Source organism: Camellia sinensis, chromosome 1 (genome assembly GCF_055761805.1).
Source record: "Camellia sinensis isolate YWXY chromosome 1, ASM5576180v1, whole genome shotgun sequence".
Classification (NCBI taxonomy): Eukaryota; Viridiplantae; Streptophyta; class Magnoliopsida; order Ericales; family Theaceae; genus Camellia; species Camellia sinensis.
Genome location: NC_138961.1, coordinates 43,145,028 through 43,163,474, shown reverse-complemented (window position 1 = coordinate 43,163,474; position 18,447 = coordinate 43,145,028).

The following is an 18,447-nucleotide window of genomic DNA, read 5'->3' as shown; positions in this document are numbered from 1 at the left end:
ACAAATGGGTAAGTATAGATATTTAGTCGAAACCCCTGGTGGCATGGCCGAATTTAGGCAAGATTACCAGATTCCGGATGATGTCCATCTGACATTGGCCGAAAAAGATGCTACCCCCTGGAACAATGAAGGCTTCGTGCCCTTTACCCTTCAATCCATAATAGAAACCGGACTACGGTTTCCTGTCCAACCGCTAATCTGCGAATTCCTTAGACAGACTAGGTTATGTCCCACCCAACTATCCACCAACACATATCGTATTATAATGGGGATAGCCGCGTTAAACCACCAAACCGGACTGAATCTTGGTCTGGCTGAGATCTTTCATCAATACTCTATTGGTTCAAAGAATGCTGGGTGGGTCTACTACCTTAGAATTCGTCGCCGTCGAGAGAAGATAATTAAACATACTCCGGATAAAGATCTAAATGATGATGATTTCTTTTGGGTCTCTGGGAACTTTGAGGATTTTCAAGCTCAAATTCCTGGCCGACCTATAAATTAGAAAATGGGAGAGCCAGGTAATTTTACTTCGGTCTTCCGCTTTGTAAGTTATCTCGGTTGTTTAGTCTACTAGCCGAACTAACATTTCTCTTTTTTGCAGATTTCGCCCATCTCCATTCCCTGTATAGCTATCCCAACCTCGGAGTTTTGCGAGCCGCATTCCGGATTAAAGAAAGAGATTGGGCCAAGCTACTAAATTTTGAGCCGACCTATCGCTACAGCGGTCGCCGAAAAGCAAGGGTGACTGACTTCCTTCTTGAAGAGGCACCGGAGCCGGACCCAACTCTGCCCAAGATAAGACTTGTCCCTCTAACCGCAGAAGAAGAGATGGCGAAAAGGAGCAGAGTCAGGGCCCTTCTCACCGAAACAGCTAGGCCCGAAGTGGCGCCTCCCAGCCAACCGCAGCCTGCTGTTGTCGCCCTTCCTTCCCAACAGCCATCCTCTTCCCGCCGAACCAAACGTGCCCGAACTTCCGAACCCGAACGGGTTTTGATTGATGAAGAAACTCCTATTCAGCCGAGCTTACCACCGAGCCCCCAACCGGAGTCTTCCGACCGAACCATCGGCTGCTGGGCACCGAAATTAACCTTCAACGACCGAGACATTCTAGACACAGACTCGGTCGTTGCTGAGAAAGACCACCTGTTGGCCATCAACCTGGCCAAGAGCGTGTGTCTGCCCAAAGACATGGAACATCACCAAAAACAGTTAACCACCGAGCTGAAGTCCATCCGGTCTGCTACTAAATCCATGATTCTGGTTAGTGACTTCGGTTGCTTTTCTGTTTATGTTTCTTTTTCTTTTAAACTCTTTCTTCGGTTAAAGGTAAGTTGTTTGCTTTGGCAGGCTATTCAGAAAAACCAAATCACCCACAGGAAGGTACTGGAGCTGAGGAAAGTGACTAGGCAAGCAGCGGCCGAAGCAGAGGCGAAATCGGCCGAACTCGAAGAAGCCAGAAAGGAAATGGCCGAACTACGAGGTGAGGTCGGTCGTTTGACCGGAATGGTTAGTTCGGCCGAGGCCGAGAAACAAAAGACTGCTATTGTGCTGAAGGACAAGTACTTGCGTGAGCTGGTAAAGCTTGAAAGAAAGAAAGACGCCGAAATGAAGGAGAAGGCGAAGGAGGCTGAGAAACAAGGTTTCAAGAGGGCAGAGGATGCTTACGCCCAACAATGTGATGCTGCAAAGGAGCTGTTCTTCAAATGCGGCTGGAGGGCGGCAGTGGAGAAGCTCGGTCAAGATCAACAGACCGAGGTCTTCAACCCTCCAGATTATTTTATACCGAAGTCCCTGGCGGAGTACGCGGCTGCTCTACAACAACAGTTTTTGGAAGACTCTGACTCTGATGATGCCTCTGATGAAGATACTCCGGCCGAAAATGTGGACCAGCCAGTTCGGTCGGTGCCCACTGCTGAAGACCTAACTGTTGATCCTCCCAGTGGAACCGTAGCCGAAGTGGCTCACCCTAGTGTGAATGAGCTCCCTCCAGGGACCGGTCTTCAAGTTGATGCCGATGCGGTTTTCGACGCTGAAATTGATGAACTTTTCTCTTGATTTTTTACTTTTTCTCCTTTGTAACCGAACCAAGCCCCCTTGTAATGACTTCTCTTTGAATGAAAATTTTACTTCTCTTATTCCGGTTATTGTGTGTATGCTTGCGTTTGTAATGTCTTCTATTCACTCCAAGTGTTATTTCGGTTTTTGGTTGGTTAAACTATACTTACCAGCCAACCACTCCTTAGCCGACATAATTACTTCGGCTGAGGAGTATTAAGTGTTGGTTTAATCCAGCCAACCACTCTTCAGCCTTACACTTACTTCGGCTGAAGAGTAACAAGAGTTGGTTTATTCCAGCCAACCACTCTTCAGCCTTACACTTACTTCGGCTGAAGAGTAACAAGTGTTGGTTTATTCCAGCCAACCACTCTTCAGCCTCACACTTACTTCGGCTGAAGAGTAACAAGAGTTGGTTTATTCCAGCCAACCACTCTTCAGCCTTGCACTTTCTTCGGCTGAAGAGTAACAAGTGTTGGTTTATTCCAGCCAACCACTATTCAGCCTCACACTTACTTCGGCTGAAGAGTAACAAGAGTTGGTTTATTCCAGCCAACCACTCTTCAGCCTTGCACTTTCTTCGGCTGAAGAGTAACAAGTGTTGGTTTATTCCAGCCAACCACTCTTCAGCCTTACACTTACTTCGGCTGAAGAGTAACAAGTGTTGGTTTAATCCAGCCAACCACTCTTCAGCCATACACTTATTTCGGCTGAAGAGTAACAAGTGTTGGTTTATTCCAGCCAACTATTGAAGTTAGTTTTTCCAGCTAACTTATAGTATTTGGTTATTCCGACCAAATGTCCTGCAGCCTGGATCCTTATTCTGGGCTTAGGAAGGATGTTGGTTTAATCCAGCCAACCTCTGAGTTAGTTTTTCCAGCTAACTTGGAATAGAATGCTTGCAATAAACTTAGTCTCTAAAGCTAACTTTTACAAAGAATAATTTGTGCTAAAAAGAATTGCTCATTTTATTGAAGGAGGAAAAAATTACATATGTTTGAAAAAGAAAAGCTAAAAGTAAAATAACTTGAGATTGGTTGTATTCCATGGCCTAGGGATTGCCTTGCCATCCTTGTCTTCTAGGTGGTATGCCCCTTTGCCTGCTAATCCAACCACCTTATAAGGACCTTCCCAATTTGGGCCTAACTTGCCGTCTCCTGGGATTAAGGTGTTTCCCATTACTTTGCGTAGTACCCAATCCCCAATCTTGAATTGTCTTGGATGAACCTTTTTGCTGTATTTTCTGATTAACTCTCGTTGGTACGAGGCGATGTGGACTAGCGCTCTTTCTCTTCTTTCTTCTGCAAGGTTGAGTTCTAAGGCTATGGCTTCTCCATTTAAGTCTGGATCAAAATTTTCGCTTCAAATTGTGGGAAGGCCAACTTCTAGTGGGGATCACTGCTTCCATGCCATAGGCTAAGGAAAATGGTGTTTCTCCAGTTGATCGCCGAGGTGTGGTGCGGTAAGCCCATAAAACATGAGGAAGTTCATCCGCCCACTTGCCTTTTGCTTTCTCTAGCCTTTTCTTTAGTCCATCCAAGACGACTTTATTTGATGCTTCAGCCTGCCCATTTGCTTGAGGATACGCCGGTGTGGAATTGTAGAACTCTATCTTGTATTCTTCGCAAAAGCTTCTGAAGATTCTGCCGTCGAACTGAGTTCCATTGTCTGAGATCAGTGCTTTTGGTATGCCAAACCGAGTGATAATATTTTGCCAAACGAACTTCTTCACATCTTTTTCTTTGATTGATGCCAATGCTTCTGCTTCCACCCATTTTGTGAAGTAGTCTGTTGCTGCGAGAAAGAATTTTCTGCCTCCGGGTGCTGTTGGAAGTGGTCCTACTATGTCTAAGCCCCACATTGCGAAAGGCCATGGGCTAGTTAAAGGTAGGAGTTCTCTTGCTGGTTGATGTATTTGGTGCGCGAATTTCTGGCATTTTTCACACTTCTTCACATATTTCTCTGAGTCTGCTTGCATATATGGCCACCAATATCCTTGTGAAATAGCCCTGTAGGCGAGCGACCTTCCCCCTTGGTGACTTCCACATACCCCTTCATGTATTTCGAACAGGAATGCTTCTACTTTGCTGGGATGAACGCACTTGAGGTAAGGCCCAGAGAATGACTTCTTATATAATGCCAAAGATGGAGATAGCCAAAACCGCTGTGACTTCGCCCTTATTCTGTTGGCTTCTTTTTTCTCTTCTGGTAGGATGCCGTCTTTTAGGAACAGGATGATGGGATCCATCCAAGAGGGCCCTAATTCTGCGCAATACACTTCTTCTGCTTCGGGGTCTTCTATGCTTGGTTTTGGTAAGAAGTCGACGAGTAATGGATGAGGGATTGATGTATCTGCCATTGAGGCAAGGCCTGCTAGCTCGTCCTCTCGGCTGTTTTCCTCCCTGCCAATTTGTTCTATCCTTACCACATCAAACTTCTTGATCTCCGTTCTGACTAGCTCTTGGTACTTGGCCATTCTGTCATCCTTTGCTTCGTATTCGCCAGAAATTTGGTTTACCACCAGCAGTGAGTCACTGTACACCATTAATTCGGTTGCTTTCATGAAGTGTGCCGACTTGAGTCCTGCGAGAAGCGCCTCATACTCTGCTTCGTTGTTGGATGCTGGGAAGCCAAGGTTGATTGCTTGCTCTATAACCAGGCCGTCTGGAGAGATGAGGACTACGCCAAGCCCTGCACCATGTCGGTTGGATGCTCCATCCACAAAGAGCTTCCACATCTCTCCAACGAATAGTTTCCAGCAAGTGGAAGGATCAGATGATGTCGTGAGGTCAAGAAGGGTGTTTTCTTCAAAGTCCAGGTTGGCTGTCTGCCCTTCGTCCTCTGTTTGAACTGCTGGTGAGCCTTTGTTTGGCTCCTCTTTGTTGTCCTTAGTATAGTCTGCCTTTGTGCTTGATGGACTACCTTCCACTAGGGGTTGCGCTATTCCGGCGTCAACTTCCGTCCCTAGTTCGGTTGATGGACTACCTTCCACTTGGGGTTGCGCTATTCCGGCGTCAACCTCCGTCCCTAGTTCGGTTGAGTCAGTCAGGTCGACTGGGCAGATATGATGACTTCCAGGAGTAAACTCTGCGACGAAGTCTGCCAAAGATTGAGCTTTTATTGCGGTCTTGGGTTGGAACTTGATGTCGAATTGTCCCAACTCTACTGCCCATTTCAAAATTCGCCCACTGAAGTTCGCCCTTTCAAACAGAGCTTTTAATGGAAAGGCTGTGAGGACGACTATGGTGTGGGCGTGAAAGTAATGCGCCAACTTTCTGGATGCCATCATTAACGCTAATGATAGCTTTTCTAAGGGCAAGTACCTTGTTTCGGCTCCCAACAATGTCTTGCTTACATAAAAGATGGGCAGGTGTTGTATTCCTTCTGCACGAACCAACACTGCGCTAACTGCGTGCTGAGAAACTGCCAGGTATAAAAAGAGTTCTTCACCAGGAACTGGAGTTACAAGTAGTGGTGGGGAAGACATGTACTCCTTCAAGCTATCCAGAGCTCGGTCGCATTCTTCATCCCACTCAAACTTGGCTTTTAAAGCTTGGAAGAATGGTCGTAGTCTGTCTGACGACCTGCTTATGAACCGGTTTAGCGCAGCCGCCATACCAGTGAGATGCTGCACTTCTTTGACTGAGTTTGGTCTCTCCAACTCCTGGATTGCTTTGATCTGAGAGGGGTCTGCTTCTATACCTCGGTTGGTCACCAGGAAGCCCAAGAATTTGCCAGATCCAACTCCGAATGCGCATTTGGATGCGTTGAGGCGCAACTTGTGTTTCTTCAGGATCTGGAACATCTCGCCCAAATCTTTCAGATGGTCATTCTTATCCTTGCTTTTGACCACCATGTCGTCGATGTAAGCCTCCATTGTTCTGCCTAACAATGGTTCAAACATCTTGGTGACCATCCTTTGGAATGTTGCCCCTGCGTTCTTTAGGCCAAAGGGCATGACCTTGTAGCAATATAACCCCCTTGGTGTTGTGAAGGATGTGACCTCCTGGTCTGGTTCATGCATGGCGATCTGGTGGTAGCCTCTGTATGCATCCAGGAAGCTGAGACGGTTATGCCCTGCCGTTAGGTCCACCAGTTGATCTATCCTTGGTAGAGGGAAGCTATCTTTTGGGCACGCCTTGTTGACCGTTTTGTAGTCGACGCAGACACGCCATTTACCATTCTTTTTTGGCACTACGACGGTGTTGGAGATCCATCTTGGGTAGTGCACTTCCCTTATCGCTCCTGCTTCCAGCAGGTTGCCCACCTCTTCTGCCACTATTTCGGCGTGGTGGAGTGCCGATCTGCGTGTGCGTTGTATGACTGGTCTGGCGGATGGGTGGACATTGAGTTGGTGACTGATGAAGTTTGGATCAATGCCTGGCATGTCGTAAGGTGTCCAGGCAAACACTTCGATATTGGAGGTCAAGAATTCCATGACCTCTAATCTCTCAGCGTTAGACAACGATGATCCAAGCAAGAAGAACTTATCCGGGTTCTTCTCATCTATTTTTACCTCCACCAAGTCTTCCACTGCTTTTTGATCAGCCTCTTTGCCGACGTCAGCGAATAGTTCATTACTTTCTGGCTCTTCCACCGAATGAACGTATCCTTTGGCAGCTCGGCTTCCATTTGCTGTGGCGAAGCACTGTTTTGACATGATCTGATCGCCATAGACTTCTTCAATTATACCGGCGTCATTGGGAAACCGCATTACCTGATGGTATGATGACGCTACCGAACGCATGGCATGCAGCCATGTTCTGCCCAGGATGATGTTGTAGGTGGAGGGGACCTTCAATACCCAGAACTCCACCTGTTTTGATACACTTCCTGCTCTGACTGGAAGGATTATTTTGCCGACAGGCCACTCTGGCATGGAGTTGAATCCAATCAGGGGAGAAACTGCTGGTGCCAAGTCTTTGTCTTGCAGTTTTAGTTGTTTGAATGTGTCGTAATACATGATCTCACATGAACTACCCTGGTAAATCAGAATCCGCTTGACGTCAAAATCCTTGACTCGGAGAGTGACAACCAGGGCATCATTATGGGGGCAGTAAATTCGTTCCAAGTCCTTATCCGAAAAGGACATGACGTTTGTTGCCTCTGTCCTCCCCTTCTTGATGGCGGGTTGGGCACTTAATACTTCCCTAAAGTGCTCAGCCTTCTTGATCGAACCTCTAAGCTCGCATACGCGCTCAGGTTCAAAAACTCCATGAATTACATTGATAATGCCTTGTGGTGGTGTATCGTTTGGCATTCTGTTGGGTTGGTCATTATGATCTTGGGGGGCCGGTTGTGCTCCTCCTTCAATGTATTCGTCCAAGTGGCCTGCTGCCACCAATTCTTCTAAATGCTGTCTTAGTGGCGTGCAATTCTCAGTTCGGTGCCCCTTTTCTTTGTGGAAGGTGCACCGTGATCTGTCGTCGTAATTCTTCTGAGCTTCCCCAAGCTTGGCTGGCCACTTGACAAAAGGCTCATCTTTGATTTCGCTCAGAATCCGATATATTGGTTTTTTGAACACCGTTGTTATGGCAGTGCGGATTCTCAACCATCTTTTGTCTGGGTCTTCTCCGTTATCACGTCTGCCACGTCCGTTCTTGTTATTTCGGTCAACCGTGTTGACCTTGGCAGGGGTTTTCTTTTCTGGTGCCGCGGTCGTACTTGATTTTGCTTTAGCACGCGCGCCATCCTCTTCTACCCTGATGTGCTGATGCACTCTTTCCATCAGGGCCTCCATGGTGAGGGGTGGTGTCATGGTGATCGAGTCCCGTAGTCGATTCCCTACTGGTAGGCCTCTTTTATATTGCGCAATGGCCAGATTGGTGGGGCAGTCTCCAATCTGGTTGAATGTCTCCCAGTAGCGACTGTTGTAAGATCTGAGGGTCTCTTTTTCACCCATGTCGATGGAGAGTAACTGGTCTATCTCCACCGGTGTCTTAGTATTTGTCCGAAACCTTGTTACGAACGCTTCTGCCAATTGGGCCCAGGGGGCTATGCTGCCCTCTGGGAGCTTTTCGAACCAAGTCAAGCCTAAGTCACCCAGACTTGATGGGAAGAGTATGCACATTAGGGCCTCGTTTCGCCTGTACACAGCCATGACTTGGCGAAAGTGGCTTAGGTGAGAATACGGATCCGTCTTCCCTTCATATGTATTGAACTTCGGCTGAAGGAAGCCTGATGGTAGGGGTGCGTTTTCGATCGCTGGGACAAACGGCGAAGTCTGTAGTCTTGCTAATGCCTTGTCTGCTGGTTCGTAGGCCGGTCGCGGTATTGTCATTCCAACCTCGACGCTTCCATGCGTCCGAGGAGCCAACCGTTGTAAGGCCGAAACTCGGTGTGGATCTCTTGCCCTGGCATCCTCCTTGCATCGTGCTTTTTCTTCTAGCACAGTTCGTAAGTCGGATGGCCTGGGTAGCTCGGTTTGTCTGGATCTGGTTTGGTGTGAATGTGAAGGCCAATACGTGCTTCCTTCAGTGTATGATCTTTCGGATCTCGTCCTCTCAGACCTGGAGTGACGAGTTCTTGAAGATAAGGAGTGAGTGTCGCCTGTCCTGAGGCTTCTGCTCTCTCCTTGGGAGGGCGTAGTATTCCTACTACGATTCTCTGAGTGGCGAGGGGGCGTCTTATGCTTGCGCCCCTCTCCTGTCGCCACATCTTTAGTCTTCATCTGGCGTTTTAGAGCCTCCATGTCCGCCGCCATCCTTCGAATTAGTTCATCCTGTTCCTTTACGCGATCTTCCAGGGCTTGAGGATCAATCCTCCTCCTTTGCCTGTCGGGACTTTGAGAGTGACGAGGGCTGCCATTCCGCCTTCCCCTGCCACTCCTCCTGGAATTATGTTGTTGGGGCTCCAAGTCCGTCATGGGAGGGACGGCAGGTAATCCTTCACGCCTTGCGCCCCCTTCTGGAGTTAGTCCGTCGACGGCGGACTGCGGCAAGTCTTCAATATGTGCCATTGAATGAGAAAAGGAGAAGCTTAGTCAAGAGGTTTTTGTTCTTGTCTGTTCTTCCCACAGACGGCGCCAATTGTACGGGGAGGAAATAATTCTCCTCGTATAATCCTGTTGACCAAGTCCACGCTTCTCCGTACGACGTCGCTTTATCACCTGAAAACACAAACGTGAGCTAGCCGGCGGGTGTGTGCCGGAAACCTCTCCGATGCCTAAGTCAGAAAACTTGACAAATAGACAAAGCTCTAAGTTCTCAGAAAGATTGTGTTCAATTACCTCCTCCAAGGTGATGCTTGTGAGCTTTTATAAGTTTCATATGGCACAATCCTAGTAGGACTTGTATTTCTCCATGTAGAGTCCTCCTAGGATTCATTCTCCTAAGGATATCCTTTTACACCCTCCCCCACTGCTTAAACCAAGTGGGATGGTTTTCTTTATGACCGAACTTCCATTTGACCGAAGTAAAATTGGCTATACCGAGCCGCAGAGGGCCGAACTATCCTTAGCTCGGTTTTCTCCTCCAACTCTTTACTTCGGCTACCCTGTTCAACCTTGATGTGCTTAGTTCAAACTTCCAAGTAACAAGTTCTGACCGACCTAACCAGATTGTGTCACGACCGGACTAATTCTGAAACCGGTCTTCCCAGAACATACTGCGACCGGACTAACTCTAAGACCGGCCCTACTCCGAGTTGTCTCTGGACCGGAGTAGCCTTACTCTTCCTTGGGCCGAAGTAACGATCTCTTCTTGGGCCGGAGTAATTTCTCCTCCTTGGGCCGAAGTAACTATTGCGGCCTTCTTACCTAGTCCTTCGCGTTTTGGGCCTCAATGCCCAACTCTCAGCTCGGCCCAATTTTTCCCAAAAATTACCCTCTCAATTTTGTATATAGATTTCATATTATTTTAATTTGATCAATTTATTCTCCATCATTTGTTTTCGTTTATAATAAAATAGAACTTACTATAGCATGGTTTCAAATTTCATTTGGAATTTCACTTTACCTCCAAACTATGCTTTGAAAATCAATTAGTCCCACAAATATTAAAAAAAATAAATTTAAAATTTTAATTAACTTTCATCTCAAAATTAAAAAATTAAATTTTAATAAAAATTGAGTTTTAGTCATGTTGAATTCTTTAGACAGTAATTGAATTGAATTTTTTTTTTTACCCACTCATTTTTAAAATTACTATTAGTCGATCAATTTTTATTGAAATTTATTTGGAGAAATAAACTAGTTATAATTGCACGCGCGCACACACATAGAGTAGCCAAGAATTTTTTGGCTTAGTTAATTTCTCCATGGTCAACTCGAAATAATTTGACAATTTTTATATTTTCTTATATTTTTTTTGCAAAATATATTATTTAAAATTTACTTTTTTCATTATTGAGACAAAAAATTTATTTATTAAATATTTAAATTTCATTTTTTTTGTATTTGGGGTGCCAATTGATTTTTAAGGTATAGTTTGGGGGTAAAATGAAATTCCAAATGAAATTGCCATGTCAACAAGTTCCATTTGATTGTAGGCGGAAATAGACGGCGGGGGTAAATTAATCAAATTTAAAAACGTTTAGGGGTCAAATTAAAATAATGATAAGTCTCAATGTTAAATTGATTTTTACGTAATAGTTTGGGGGGTAAAATGATATTTCCTTCCATTTGAATTGATTTTCATTAGAAAAATTAAAATAAATAAATTAAGAGTTTGATCCTTCTAACAAAAATGCTCATTTTTTGCCAGTTTTACTGAACAAAAATATGTAGATGGTTTAAATTGAGAATTCAGGATTTATTTTGTTAGACTTAGATACTGGAGTTTTTTTATTTATTATTATTTTATAAATTTTCCTTTTATTTTTGGCTACATTTATTTGCTTTTTATTTTTGGTGTTGTCGGGCCTATTGGGCTCATTTTTGGGTCCTATTTTAATAATTCGAACCATTCATATTTTACGATTCATCGAATACATCGTTGTGGTGACCGGTACGTGAGTTACCTTGTTCTCTTGAGTTATGTCGGATTTGTCTTCGTTTAAGTGTTAGGTTTCACATTGTGGTCCTGTCAACAGCAGAGTTCGTTGTTTTTGACGACTTCTCCTCAAAATCTTCGCTCTTGTTTGTTTCAATTGTGAGTTTCTGACTTGTCCCAGAGGGTGCAAGGTAGACTCTGGAGTGTCGGGAGACAAGCCGAGGTTTTTCCGCACGTGCGGGAAGTAGGGATGGCCGTGTGGTACACTACATAAAAGGCAGGTGCGGAAGCGGAGGTGCGGGAGAGACCGCACGTGCAAGGGTAACAGCCGCACGTACGGGAGGTCGCGCTGCACGTGCTAGAGGTCATGCTGCACATGCAGGAGGCCGCTCCGTACGTGCAGGAGAGGGCGCCGCATGTGTGGCCAGGCACGTGAACTGTCTCGTTTTTCGTGCATTTCAACTATCTATTGCTCTTTTGCTCCTTTTTCTCTCATTTCAGATTATATGTCTCTCTCTCCACAATGTTTCTCTCTTTTTTCTCTCATCTCCCTCTACCCAAACCCTCAAAACTTTGTATTTTCTTTTGATCTCAAGAATCCATTGAGATTTTGGTGCCAGTCCCTTATACCAAAATGATGAGCATATCGAGGGCTTCGTCTTGACTGGTGGAGATCGAATTTCGGCGGAGTTGATTTTTGGGCTTCTCTCCTCTTCTCTCTTGAGGTAGGGATTTCTTTGATCTCTTTCAAAACCTCTTTTATAGATAGACATGTGGTATATTCTATTGCACAAAAACCATGTTGTTATGGAACTTTTTGGAAAATCATAAAGGGGGATCTAAGTGTTGATGTGTAAGGTTGAGATTTTGGGAAATAGCTTGTTGTTGGGTTAATTTGGGGGAAATGGTTTAACATGTTATGGGTAGAGAGAAGTAAAGCCCTAAGTGTTTTTCTTGTAGTAATGCTTAATAGGTGAAGATGGTTGAAATGGTGAGATAATCATGTTGTGAATTAAAGAAGTTGATTAATGACTTGGTAATTTATTTGTGATTAAATCAGGTCTTATGACTTTTAACATCTACTTTGTGTTGGGTTGATTATAGTTAAATGTAACGAATTGATAATTTGTTAATTATTAAAAAGGGGATTTAACCATGAGATTAGGAATTTTGGGTAATACCCTTGTTGAGTTGAAATTGAGTGGGTTATGACTTTTTATCCGTGGGTTGAGTTTTTGGTTAAATGAATGATACGAGTCTCTTTTATTGTATATACACTTGTATATAAAATTGGTGTATTGCGAATTGGAAATTTTGGAAATTGACTTTGGAAAGATAGAGGTGATTGTAACTCTTTTACAATTAAGAAAGAACCCTGGTGCAAGTCGAAAACCTTGGAACATCATTGGGTCGTTGGACTTAATGCCTTATAAGAATTGGATGATTGTATTTCGTGCATTTAATGCATATTGCTTAGAGGTTTTGTCCTTGGTCATTGGTGGAGGATGACATTGTGAATGTTGATATGGTTATGTGTCTGTAGTACACTTGAGTTATCTATGAATGTTGTATAAGTGATGGCTGGAAAATGTGTAATGCGCTGAAAATCAGAGCTACCATTACCTTCCAGCTAGCGCCTGGAGAATTGGTTGCGCTGAGAATGAGAGATGCCATTACCTTCCAGCAAGCACCTAGAGAATTGGCAGAGGTACCATTACCTTCCAGCCGGTGTCTGGTAAATTGGCATTTCATAGTGGAAAGATATATCATTGGCTTACCGTGCTAGAGGCAGGTAGAGCAGGATTTATTTATTGTTAATGCTTCGGTATGTTTGAGTATGCCATGTGTTATGATGGTTGTGGTTTTTGGAAAGCCGAATTGCTTAAATTGTAGAAGTAGATAGTTGTTAGGGGCTTGTTGTCTTTCCTTTCGTACTAAAGGTATACTTGCACGGGCATGAGTGTGTGGGAAGTAGACATGAGTAATGTGTTGAGACTGTAAGTAATGTGAAAGATATCGGATACTCGTAAACATGTTTTCTTTTTGAAAGGTCAAATCGGGTGCAAGTTTAAAAGGGTGAGAAAGTGTAAAAGGTTTTTGGTTAAAGTCTTTCTTTCAAGAATTTGTTATTTGTCATGTAAAATTTGGTAAAATGTTGTTAAGAGGAAGGAATGGTGAGTTGTCTACGTTAACGAAAGAATAAATGTTTTTGAGAGAAGTATTTATGTAAGTATACTTTGGCTACAAATTGTCGTACTATTATATAGTATGAGACTAATCATTCATGATCATTGCTATCTATAAGTTGTTATTGTTGATTATCATGTTGAGATCCTTACTGGACTATATGCAGTGACGGCCCTGGGCATGGGCCAACAAGGCCATGGCCTGGGACCCCTCAAAATAGACCCAAAAAAGGGGGCCCTTCTATTATGGTTTAGTGTAAGATATTAGGTATGCTTTAAGTTTAAAAAAAATTAAAGAAGGCCCAAACTAACTTAAAATAAATTGACCCATTAAAAAATTGAAAGGCCCATTCAAAAAGATTAACATTGTTATCAATTGAAAATAGGCCCAAAAAAAGGTCCTCCTATTATAGTTTGTTGTAATATATAAGGTATATTTTAAATCCAAAAAAAAATAAAAAATTAAGGAAGACCCAAATTAACTTAAAATAAATTGAATCAATAAAAAATTGAAAGGCTCATTCAAAAAAATTAACATTGTTATCCATTGAAAATAGACCCAAAAAAGGGTCCTCCTATTATAGTTTATTGTAATATATTAGGTATATTTTAAATCCAAAAAAAATTAAGGAAGACCCAAACTAACTTAAAATAAATTGACCCATTAAAAATAAAGAAGTGCCCATTTAAAATAATTAGCATTGTTATCCATTGAAAATGATTTTGCAAAAAAACTAGATTATGCAAGTATGATTGATTTATTTGCTTCTAAAAATGCAAGAAAAGCGAGGATCAAGCGACACTTATTAATTGTTGTAATGTAATATTAAGTATTTTTTGTGATTTTGACACAAATTTTTTGTCTTTTATCTTCATTTTTTTTTCATTCAATGAAAAAAAAAATATGAAGGGCCCCAAAAATTTATTAGTTGATTGTTGACTTTGGGCCTTGGAAATCTCAGGGCTGAGCCTGACTATATGTTCATCCCACGTTGCAAATCTTTTTCAGGTGAACATGAAGAAGTGTTTCAAGGTCATGGATCTTCCTTATTTGTTGGCCACGGGGCCTTATATTTGTGGGCGAAATGCCATTGAAGTAAAAGGGTTAAGCCCTTTCTCTCCCATTTAAGATGTAAGCCTTCGGGCAATTTATCGGGATATACTCCTGTTGTATGCATTTCATATTCGAATGAGAGAATTATTCGTTAAGTATTCCTTGTAAATATAATGAGCTTCTGTATGCTATCTCTGAAATTGAATTTATAACAATGGTTTGGTAATGGAAATCCGAGTAATAAAAAGTGGGGAGTGACAATCATTCTTGTAAAAAATCTAATGGATCGGATAATAGCAACCGCGTGTTTGGACTAGTTTTTATGAAAAAAATGAATGATGAGAAATAAACGATTCAAGTTTAACTCGGGTTGGACTTAAACAAACAATCTTGAGTTACAATTCGAACTTGGGCAACCTGAGCAGCTTTCAGCACAACTTGAACTAAGATTGGACAATATCTCAACCCGCCCTAATCCCACCCACACCACTAATCAAGACCATTGAATTGTTTAATTGTAAAAAATAGAAACCGATTTGTTAGTATTCTTATCCTAAGAGTTTGGCAATTTCCTCTTTTCACAAAACATAAGATCTTGTTAATTACTTGTACATTATCTTTATGAGAGTTTGTGGTCATAAGTTTTGATGGGATGACATATCCATGTAATATATTTCTTGGTTTAATAAATGTTGGGGATTTTTCAAAATGGGTTTTCAAAATTTATTGTTTAGTTTTGGGTGTTCTCAAAACCTTTCCTGTTTTTCTTTGGAAAGCTTGAAATAAGCTTGGGGATTTTGTCCCACATTGGAAAGAGAGCAAAACATGGAGCACTTAATAAAGTGCTACATAGAATATTCCTTTGAATATGGAATTGTGGGATAAAATGCTAGTATACATGCACTCACACCGTAAGGATGGTACCATCCACACATGTATACGCGTGCGTGGTGTGGGCAGTGTGGCGTTTGATGGCACACTTAGCACGGACGCATCTGTGGCATCTGTGGCGTCCGTTGGCGATGAGTCAACCAACTGATCGAACAACTGTGTATCCGATCTAGAGCAGTTTGGTCATAGCCGTTGATTGGAGGTGTGCGCGATCATGCGGATAAGATGGCATCCGATCACGATCATGTATGATTAATCAAGGCATCTATTCAGTGTGGGAATGATCTGCACCATAGATCGTCGATCCAATGGTCAGATCTGATTAGATGCGAACAAGGGACATGACCATTCGATTAGATACCTTATTTGCATCGGACAGATTGGATCGATGACGTGGATCCAATGTGGCATAGGTGCGTCCATTGGCGATGAGTCAACCAATCGATCAAATGGTTGCATATCTGATCTGCAGCAGTTTGATCATAGTCGTTGATTGGAGATGCGCATGATAGTGCAGATGAGATGACACCCGATCGTGATCAGGTATGATCAGTCAAAGCATTTATTCGGTGTGGGAATGATCCACACCACAGATCGTCGATACAACAGTCAGATCTGATCGGATGCAATCAAGGGACATGACCATTCGATTAGATACATCAAGGCCTATAAATAGGCTACAAAATCAGCCATTCCAATCCATCCAAATTTCAGAAAAGCATTCTTGCAATTCTCCCTCTTTCTCTCTCTCTCGATTTAGAATTTTCAATCAAGAGTTTCTTAAGCAAGTTTATGTTTTCCTTATTGGTAATCAAATTCTGCAGACTTGATTATCAGTGTCTTAGTTTTCTTAATTATATTAAGAGTATTCTGATCTATTGTTGTCAATGCAGGCACCAGTAGACTTGACCTTTAGATCAAGCTTCATTGTATCCTGAAAGCGAATTTACTATAACCCCTTGCACACCTTTTGGTGGGTGCAAATATTGTCTTTCGGAAAGCGACTAAGTAACGCAAATTGAAGCACCAAATTTATGTTCTATATAGACAAGATCATCGCCATGTTTTGAAGACCCTAAAGACCACCAACTGAAGAATTCAAAATGAATTGTTCCAACAATAAATGTTGACTAGGCGCATTATTTTCTTTGGCAAAAAGTGTGAGATAATGAGCAGAAAGTTGAGCTAGAAATAAGGCTACATGTCTGCTAAATACAACTCTTATCTTGATCATATTCTTCTTGGTTTAATGATTTTCTCCAATTAATCAACCTATGGATTTGTGCATTGTTAGTTTGTTGACTTTGCAGAGAGATGAGCAAAGACTGCTGTTTGTCTGGTGGCGTAGCACATGGAGAAAAGAAGGCCTGCAAAATTCGAAAAAAAAAAGAAAAAAAAAAAAAAACCTGTTTGTCATGCACAATCGCGCCGGCGAACATACTCATCGCGACCGCGAGAAAGCCTATCGTGGCTGCGACCACGGCCTCGAAGAAACACACTCTCAGTACTTTGTCTCTGCAACCCGCGAAGGGGTCTCGCGCCCACGATCACCATCTCGTGCCCGTGAAAAATAGGGTCGCGCCCGCGATGGTCGTTGGTCTATATATCAGGCTCATTCAGTTGTGTATTTTTATCCATTGAGTCTATATCTTTAGTCTATATTCTGAGAGAGTTGTAGTGAGGTTACATTGTATATTTCTCTCATGTTTACTTGATGATTCTTACTCATTTGTTCTTTCATGAAATCATCAAGTCTAAATCCAATCACCAAATAACTTGTGAGTGTTCTTGAGGAGTGAGTGAGTCATGGAATCGACATCTCTTTGTGAAAGTGGATATCCACTATTCGAAGGTCAGAGTTTAGTTACTTGTAGGTCTCAGGAAGCACGTGTGCTTGTATTGGCCAGTGTAAGAAATCTCTTGTACCACTTTTCTTCATAGTGGATTGTTATTGTGGCCGAGGGCCCATGGTTTTTTAATCACATGTTGGTGGATTCCAACTGTGGTTTTTCCAGGTAAAAATCATGTGTTGTGTTGTTTTGTTATTTTTTTTTATTACTCTTATTGTTAAGCTCGGTTGGTTTGAATATATTAACGGAATAATCACAAGCTTATGGGACTATTATTTTTCACGCTTAAAAGTTGAATGAACAAAAATAACTGTAGGAAGGGAGTGTCTGGTTGTTTGTCAATTCTTCCTTAATAGGTTTAATTTGTTCTATTTTCCTCTATTTGGTGTTAATTCTAAAAGTAGGTTTATATATGTTCTTCCATAATGGGATTAAATGTATTCTTTAAAAAATAGATGTATTTTAAATGTTTAAAAATTTTACATGTTAAGATGATTTGGTAGAATATTTAATTCAGCTCATGAACCATTGTTATATGTGACAATGGAATGTGTGGAAAGTGAAAGATATGCTTTATTTGAAGAAAAAGTGAGAGTCTTGGGTATGCACAAGTGAGATTGTACATGGTATGGTAATTTATCCCCCCAAAAAATGTATATGGTATGGAATATATCTGGGATGTTTCTTTGAATTTTAGGGTGGTTGGATTTCTGCTGGAATAGTTGAAACTCTTCTTCTTATGGGATTTTCTTTTTTCTTATCAACAATTCAATTAAACCCTAGGTTGGGTAATATATTTCCTGTGTTCTGCATAGGCCCAATGTACTTGTATCGACAACAAAAAGCAAGTTGTTAGAATAGTAGTTTAAGCATGGCCATGAGTTTGAAATTCCACATATCTATATATGCTATGCTAAGCATATGGATAAAACAACATGCCAAAAGTCAGCCGAAAGTTCACAAAAATATTAAGATGTGAGAAAATTAGAGCTCTACAATCAGGGTCTAAGCAAGGTTGAAGAGAAACTAAAGATAATTATGTAGTATTTTATCTATGCACACTAATGATAGTTATGCAATTTAGGAAGTTTGAAAACTTTGTAAGTTTTAGATAACAAATGATCGTATATTTGAATGCACCTATAATATTAAGTAAATCAAGCAGCCAATAGCTGTCATGAACGCACCAATACTTGTGTTGATTCATACCATTCATATTATTAGAACTTACTTGGTCCCAATTCTATGACCATGATTGTATAGAATTTACTAATATTGTCATTAAAAGCCATGAAGCTAGTTTGATTTTGAAATTTGTTGTTTTGATTCTATTTCATTTAACTATATCAGTATTTACATTGGTAATGTATAACTGTATATGCAATGTATATATACCTATGCATATATATATATATATATATATGTATTTGTGTATCTATATCTATATATGTATATGTATGTGATATATGTTTCAGCTC